We start from the raw sequence: 7,851 nt of genomic DNA on the forward strand, positions 1-7,851 counted from the left end.
ATAGCTTTTGCCACCTTACTAATTGCAGGTCTAGGGCAAGTAACATGTTCTCTGTGCCTCTCAGCCCTCCTCCCTTGGATGGGAATAACAAGACCTGCCAGAGAAGCTAAGTATACACCAGGTGAAGGGTGTCAACTAATGGTTTTCTTGATAACCCCCGTGGTTACTCAGGAGAAATAAGGATGCTCCCCGAGATCAAATGAGATCATGGTGATTCTAACGTCCTGGTTGCAGTGGTTTGAGCTAATTCCTACTACAGCCCTCCCTGTCCCTTCTGGGGTCGAGAGGTATGCCTCAGGTGGTTGCAGAGACTGGCGTGTCTACATAGTCGCCCTGTGCTATCTGCCCTGTTTTCACCTCTGTGGTATCTATATTTATAGCACTTGTAAAAGGTGTCCAGCTGCCACTGGTTTCCCCAGAGGATCATGTGACCTTCCAGAGGTGATTGTCCAGACAATCCATGGCCAGGGGTCAGCTTCTACCTGCTCCACCTCTCCGAGCTCCTTCCCTGTTGGTTGCAACCCAGTCTCCGGATTCTCTGTCCAGCCCCTCCACTCCTTGGTGGCCACTGTTGACTCCAAGATGGAGTCAAATCGGTTTACCATGGTCTGAAATTACAGCCCAGTAAAGTAAAACCAGTCTTCCCCTGGTTCCTGCCTCCATCAGAAAGACTGTGAGTAATGTGCTAGCAGATAGAATCCTTCTGATTTTACCCAAACAGGTAACTTGCCTCTTTTAGGATCAAAGGGAAGCTTGTGTGAGGTGCTTACACGGATAGCTCTCACCACAGCCTGACCCAGATGTCTAAGTGGGACCCCCTGCCTTCCCAAAGTGCTACACAATACAGGTCACAGGTCTGGTGGGTTTAGGGCTCTTCCCAGGTGTGGCTGGAAACCCTCAACTTCTCCGCAGTAACTACTGGCCTAAAAAAAAAAATTAATGTAATAAGAGTCTAACACCTGAAATCTGGGAGGGTTTGATAAATAAAAAGGCAGCTTGGCAGGAAGCCAGCCCCTGAGTGCCCCACATTTTAACAAAAGGCTTTTTGTGGAAGCCACAGACTTCAGGTAGAGCTGGGGCTGCAGGCTTTATCACATCAGCAAGAAGGGTTGTTTTTTGACCTCAGTCATAAGGTTGGTGAGAGAGGTAAGAGTCCACAGAGAAGGGGCAGCCATCCTGTGTGCTGGGTAAGATCTGGGAGACACAGTCACCTGAATTCTCATGATAGCTCCCTCTGCCCATGGCCAGCTGAGGCTGGTACCTTTCAGAGGTGTGAATGCCTTGGGTGTGTTCAATATCCTAGAATTGGGTACAGCTGTCCTGTCCCACAGGTACAGACAGGTGGCCACCTGTTATGTACCTCCCAGAGTCACTGCCCGGGAGCGGGCTCAGTGCTCTCTCCAGGCCCCTCTGCCTCCATCTGGAAGCAGCCTTGACTCTTAATCAGCTCTGAGTCAGACAAGGACAAACTAACAGACTCCCATTCATCCTTTAGAACTCCGGCTGGGTGCTCTTTCCCAGTGAGCCCTGGCACCTATGCCACCTGTGACTCTGGATTTACAGAACATCTGTTTTGCACTCAGGGTCTTTACCAGAGCTGTGGTTATTTATTATCTTGTTCACAGCTACACCCACACTCCTGTGAGGTCACCTCCCGCCCTTCTTGGTGTTTAGCATCTGACTGGTCCCTGTCACTCCAAATCCCACCTTCACCCTGCTCCTCTTTAGCTTCTATGTGGTGGCCCACTAGAAACCCAAGCCTTGTTATCCAAGCCCTCCGCCTGCCTCAGCTACTACCATCCGCCTGCTCAGCCAGGACCAGCAGTGCCAAAACAGCTTCTCCTGCCAAACAAAGGCTGCTGGGGCATCAGCCTCATGCCCCGCATACCCAGCTGTTCCCACTGCCCCTGCTGCCCTTCCTTCACATGCACCTCTCTGTTGCTTCACCTCAGTTGCCTCTCATCTAGTTCACAGCCTGTTCTGTGGCCCATCCGTTCAAGCTTTTTCCTCGTGAGTAGCATTGGCTCTGTGGCCTACCAGCTCAGGACACTGGGACACGCTAATGTTTGGTCTATGTCTTCGGGGTCCCATCTGGTGTAGTCATTGCCCGCTGTGGTGGTTAGCTTTCTGGTGCTACGTCAAAGTGCCCGAAACAAACGAGAAAGAGAGCAGAGATTGGTTCCGGCTCAGTGGTTCATCCCTGATCACTTGGTGCAGTATGGGCCAAAGCAGCTCACCTCATAAAGTAAGGCAAAGACAGGAAGGAGAAGGGGCCAGAGCCTCAGTATCACTTTGAAGGGCATATTTCCAGGACCTCACCTCCTTCTTCTAGGCCTCCCCTCCTAAGAGTACCACTTCCTAATAGTACCACAGGCTGGCCACCAAGCTTTAGTACATGGTCTTTGGGGAGCATTTAAGATCTGAACCTTAATCCCTGAAACCTCTGCCTCAGTAGCTGAGTTCTGCTGCCATTAAAAGGGTGCTCCAGGGGGTGGGGAGGCAACTTAAAAATCTACTGTCCCTTGTGTGAATCAGCATCTTCTCAGCTGAAGTGGGGCTTCAACAATGTCTGGTCACACAATCCCCGGCTGCTCCTGGACTCACGGAAGGTTGTGAAGCCCACCAAGCCCTTTCCTGTGCCCAGGTGACCTAGCTGGCTCAGGCAGCAAGGCTCTTCAGGCAAGACAACAAGCAGGTGAGCCTCAGCCAGGCATACCGGACCTGCCATGTCCCTGGCCTGGATCCCAGGCGGCTCGTCAATTTGCTATTACCTGCTTGGCTCCTTGAGCGCAATGGCTGCCAACCACAGCGGGTGACTTCAGGTCTTAACCACCTACTGTGGCATCGCTCCCCCACCCCTTCCCCCAGCATGGTGACTAGACCAAAGCCAGCATGTCCACAGTCTCATCTTCTATCCTGTCATGAGTTCTTTCTCAAGACCTTTCGATATTTCTTGCAAATGGCCTGAGTGGGAACTGCCTCTATCTATCCACAGGACTTATGACAGGTTAGCAAGCGTCTCGTGTAATCAGCCAATGGTAAATGCTCCAGGCTCTGTAGGCATCTGACCATTCGGCTTCTGCCACAGCTATTCTACTCCGATGCCGTAGCTGGAGAGCAGTCCTAGACATAGGCAGTATATCAACAAACAAGCAAGCCCGTGGGCCCATCCAGCTGTAGTCACGGGCGTTGAAGTTAGAGTTTCACGTAGTCTTCGCATCGCGGGACATTCTTTTGGTTGAGTGCACAACTGTCCTTAGCTCCATGATCATACCACAAAAGCAGATAGCAGCCCAGAATTGACCCTTGGACTGTGGTTTGCTCACTCCTGCGCTAATCTGTTAGACATTTTAAAAGGCTCTGGAAAGATGCCACAATCGTTAAGAACACTTGCTGTTTTTCCAGAGGACCCAAGTTCAGTTCCCAGCACCCATATCAGAAGGCTAACCACCATCTCTAAGGGACCCAGTGCCCTTTTCAGCTCCTCCAAAGGGACTTCCACATGCACGCGCACGCGCACGCACACAGGCGGGGAAGGGTTGGGTCGAGGGAGTTGGTAATATAAAAACCACCAAAAGCCTACCCTCCACTAAGATAGGAGTTACACTGGTGTCCTCTGTCTGAATTGACAGCTCAGAGCTGTGAAGACACAGCTTCTAACAAAAGAGGCTTGGACAGGGCGTCATCGCAGCTGCTCTTTGTCGATTTGGGGTTTAGCATAACAGCAGCCACTTGCTTCTCAGCCACATGCTGGGTATCTGCGCTGTTCCCGGTTGCAGGAAGTAGTCACACACAGTTTAAGGGAGCTTTGTGGACAGAGGCTGCTGGACTCCAAAAGGTGAGCATCCATGCCTCCGCTGCTTCCAATCAGGTGACCAATGCGACCTCTATTGCTTCCCCATTCCCGATTTAAAGAGACAGTGTTCTTTCTCCACTCTTCCCCTCCTCTACCTTCCCTTTAGAGAGCTATGCATTTAAGCCTGGGACATGAAAAAGGTATGTCTACACAACATGGTGGTGGTTGTACCTGTCCAGTGAAAAAACCTGAGGAGTCTAAAATCTACAGGTCCTTCAGATCCACAGCACATAGACAGCCTGTAACAATTAAGACAGTCGCTGGGAAAAAGCAGCCATACCGGCATAAGGGTGCTCTGCTCTTCTACTGCAGTAGAAGAGTGTCTGCCTAGCATGCATGAGAACTTGGGCTTGCTCCGTAGTACAGGAAAGTGAAAGAAAAGAAAAGAGAGAAACAGAAAAAAAAACAAAAAACAAAACAAAACAAACAAACAAACAAACAAACAAAAACAGTAAATCCCAGTACAGGAAAGTGAAAGAAAAGAAAAGAGAGAAACAGAAAAAAAAAAAACAAAAAACAGTAAATCCCAGGAGAGAGGAAGCTACTGCCATCCTTACCACAGGACTAGGTTCAGTGTCCAATTACCAACCACAAAAATCTCGGGCCCTACAAAGAGCAGAGCACAGACAATTCAAAGGAAAACTGAACAGATCAACAAAGGCTCCCTCTGAAAAAAGCCCAAAGTCAAATCTCCTGTATCAGCTGTTCTTAACCTGTGGGTCCTGACACAGGGGTCGGTCATGCAAGACCATTGGAAAACACAGATATTACGTTACGATTAATAACGGTAGCAAAACTACAGTTATGAAGTAACAACGAAATCATTTTATGGTTGGGGGTCACCACAGCGAGGGAACTAGATTGAAAGGTCCCAGCATCAAGAAGGTTGAGGACCACGGTGTTGGTCAGCGACCACTGTCACTGATGCACTGAGAGCATGCAGGTGCTCACAGGTCGTCATCTTCAAGAAAGATGTAGAGAGAGTCAAGACAACAATGTAGGCACAAAACAGGAAGCCAAAAAGAAAGATGGGTCCTGAAAAATGTAGTAAGGAGAATGAAATTTGAGCAGGCCAATGAAGCATGGGTAAACTAGAAAATAGGACCACGAGACAGAATCCTGGGCAACACAAAGAGGTGAGCATAGCCTATGGGACACCAGTCATCACACACATCGTAGAAGACTGGGAAACAGGAACAGAGATCGTCTATAGGAAAAAAAATGCCCAGAAAACTGTCATGGCTGATGAATAAAGACCTTCAAGTCTGGCAAACTCTAAGTCAGAGGAATCCAAACAATCCTTGGAGAGTCGTTACAAACAAACTCTTTTTTTCTTTTCTCCACACAAGACTTTTACTGATTCTCTGTGAGCTTCATATCGTATAACCTAATCACAATCCTTTCCCAGTCCTTCCATGTCTTGTCCCCCCCTGGTGACTCCCCCTCCCCAAAAAATAGAAGTTAAAAATAAAAATAATAATTAATTAAAAAAGGTCAATTTGTGTTTTCTATATACTCACTGGAATGTGGTCAGACTCTCAATGGCCTTCCCCTTAAATAGAACTGAGTCCCTCCCCTCCTCCCACACCTCCACCAGAAGGTATCGACTGGATTCAGCATCTGCTTCACACTTTTTAAGAATTCTCGGGCCAGACCGGCAGTGGTGGCGCACGCCTTTAATCCCAGGACTTGGGAGGCAGAGGCAGGCGGATTTCTGAGTTCGAGGCCAGCCTGGTCTTCAGAGTGAGTTCCAGAAAAACCAAAAAAAAATGTCCTTTGTATGCATCTATTTGCTCATCATGTTTTCCTAGGGAAAAACCCCCAGTGATTAATAAATGATGTGTATATTAGAGGAAAAAGGAAAGTACTGGATTCAAATTACTCTACAGACTGGCCTTGGGAACTTACGATGCAAAAGATAAAGCAGTAGATATTTACTTTCAAGTTGTTCTTGCTCATTTACAACTTCATATTGTTAAAAACAGATCCAAACATTGACTGAGGCCAGGCGTGGTGGCTCACACCACTAATTCCAGCATTCAGGAGGTATAGACAGGCAGATCTCTGTGAGTTTGAGGCCATCTTGGTGTATATATCAAGTTCCAGGTCAGCCAGCGATACAGTGAGGACCCGTCTCACTGGGAGGGAGATTAATTAGTGTTCGAGTCAGGGTTAGGGTTGTTACCTGTAATGCATTCCGTGCTGTCAATGAGTTCCCACCCTGCCTCCCCATCCATCTCATAGAAAGGCTTCTTGCCCTCTCTGACTCCACCCTGCCTCCCCATCCATCTCATAGAAAGGCTTCTTGCCCTCTCTGACTCATATATAACTGGGACAACTAGACATAAGCAGAGAGGTGCCAAGAGCTTCTAGAAAAGCTCTTATTCTCCCAGCCAAAAATGACAAGACATAATAGAACTTTCATTAGAAAGATTAATGGAGAAGTTGGTGAGATGACTAAGTTAGGAAAGGTATTTTGCTGTCAAGCTTACTGACCCAAGTTTAATCACTGGGACCCATATGGAGGGATAAAGAGAACTGACTTCAAGTTGTCTTCTGGCCTCTGCATACAGGATAGCACACACAAATAATGAATGTAGTTTAAAAAGAGATATAGGGGAAAAGATCAGATGCATTAAAAATAAGGATAGATTATCAATATATGTATCAAGAGTTTATGTATGTTTGGGCAAAGGTCAGGAAAATTAACAAAACAGAGAATGGACATGGTAAGTAGAGGGCTATTGTTGCTTTTATTTAAAATATTTTTTTCTCATTTTACCTTTTGCGTTTTTTTGTTTTACTGTTTTTCAGATTTGATATTCCTAACTTCTGACATGACTTTCTTTTTAATTACACTTATTTACTTGCTATCTTACTGTGTGTGAAGATCAGAGGACCACTTGAGGGAGTCAGTTCTCTCCTTCCATCGTGGGGGGACTGAACTCAAGGTCATCAGGCTTGGTGACAAGTCTTTTTCCCAGCTGAGCTACCTCTCCAGCCTCATCATGATTTTAAATTATGTACAACTGTTCCTAAGGAACTGGTTAAGAACAAAGTCTTTACTGAAATTCACAATCAACTTAAATATATTTATAAATATGTTAAAAATAATCCATTGTCAATCATTTTTGATATTTAGAGATACATACCACCAAGTTTTCTCTCTAAGCAGGAGAACTTCGGCAGTTCCATTGGTGTGCTGGCACAAATGGTGACCTAACGTTCAAAGCTTGCTGGGGCTCCAGCTCAGTGGTGGAATGTTCAAAGCTTGCTGGGGCTCCAGCTCAGTGGTGGAACGTTCAAAGCTTGCTGGGGCTCCAGCTCAGTGGTGGAACGTTCAAAGCTTGCTGGGGCTCCAGCTCAGTGGTGGAACGTTCAAAGCTTGCTGGGGCTCCAGCTCAGTGGTGGAACGTTCAAAGCTTGCTGGGGCTCCAGCTCAGTGGTGGAACGTTCAAAGCTTGCTGGGGCTCCAGCTCAGTGGTGGAACGTTCAAAGCTTGCTGGGGCTCCAGCTCAGTGGTGGAACGTTCAAAGCTTGCTGGGGCTCCAGCTCAGTGGTGGAACGTTCAAAGCTTGCTGGGGCTCCAGCTCAGTGGTGGAACGTTCAAAGCTTGCTGGGGCTCCAGCTCAGTGGTGGAACGTTCAAAGCTTGCTGGGGCTCCAGCTCAGTGGTGGAACGTTCAAAGCTTGCTGGGGCTCCAGCTCAGTGGTGGAATGTTCAAAGCTTGCTGGGGCTCTAGCTCAGTGGTGGAATGTTCAAAGCTTGCTGGGGCTCTAGCTCAGTGGTGGAATGTTCAAAGCTTGCTGGGGCTCTAGCTCAGTGGTGGAATGCTTGCTTAGCACCCACCGCACCCCGGATTCCACCCCGATTACCACAAACGGAAAAACCATTCTAAAAAAGTTCAAAGTCAATTACACATTCCTTCCTCTGCTTGACTGTCCTAACATCTATAACAAATTAACAGGAATACAAAGACACATAAAGTCAATTGC

The sequence above is a fragment of the Arvicanthis niloticus genome, chromosome 29, assembly GCF_011762505.2.
Source record: "Arvicanthis niloticus isolate mArvNil1 chromosome 29, mArvNil1.pat.X, whole genome shotgun sequence".
Lineage (NCBI taxonomy): Eukaryota > Metazoa > Chordata > Mammalia > Rodentia > Muridae > Arvicanthis > Arvicanthis niloticus.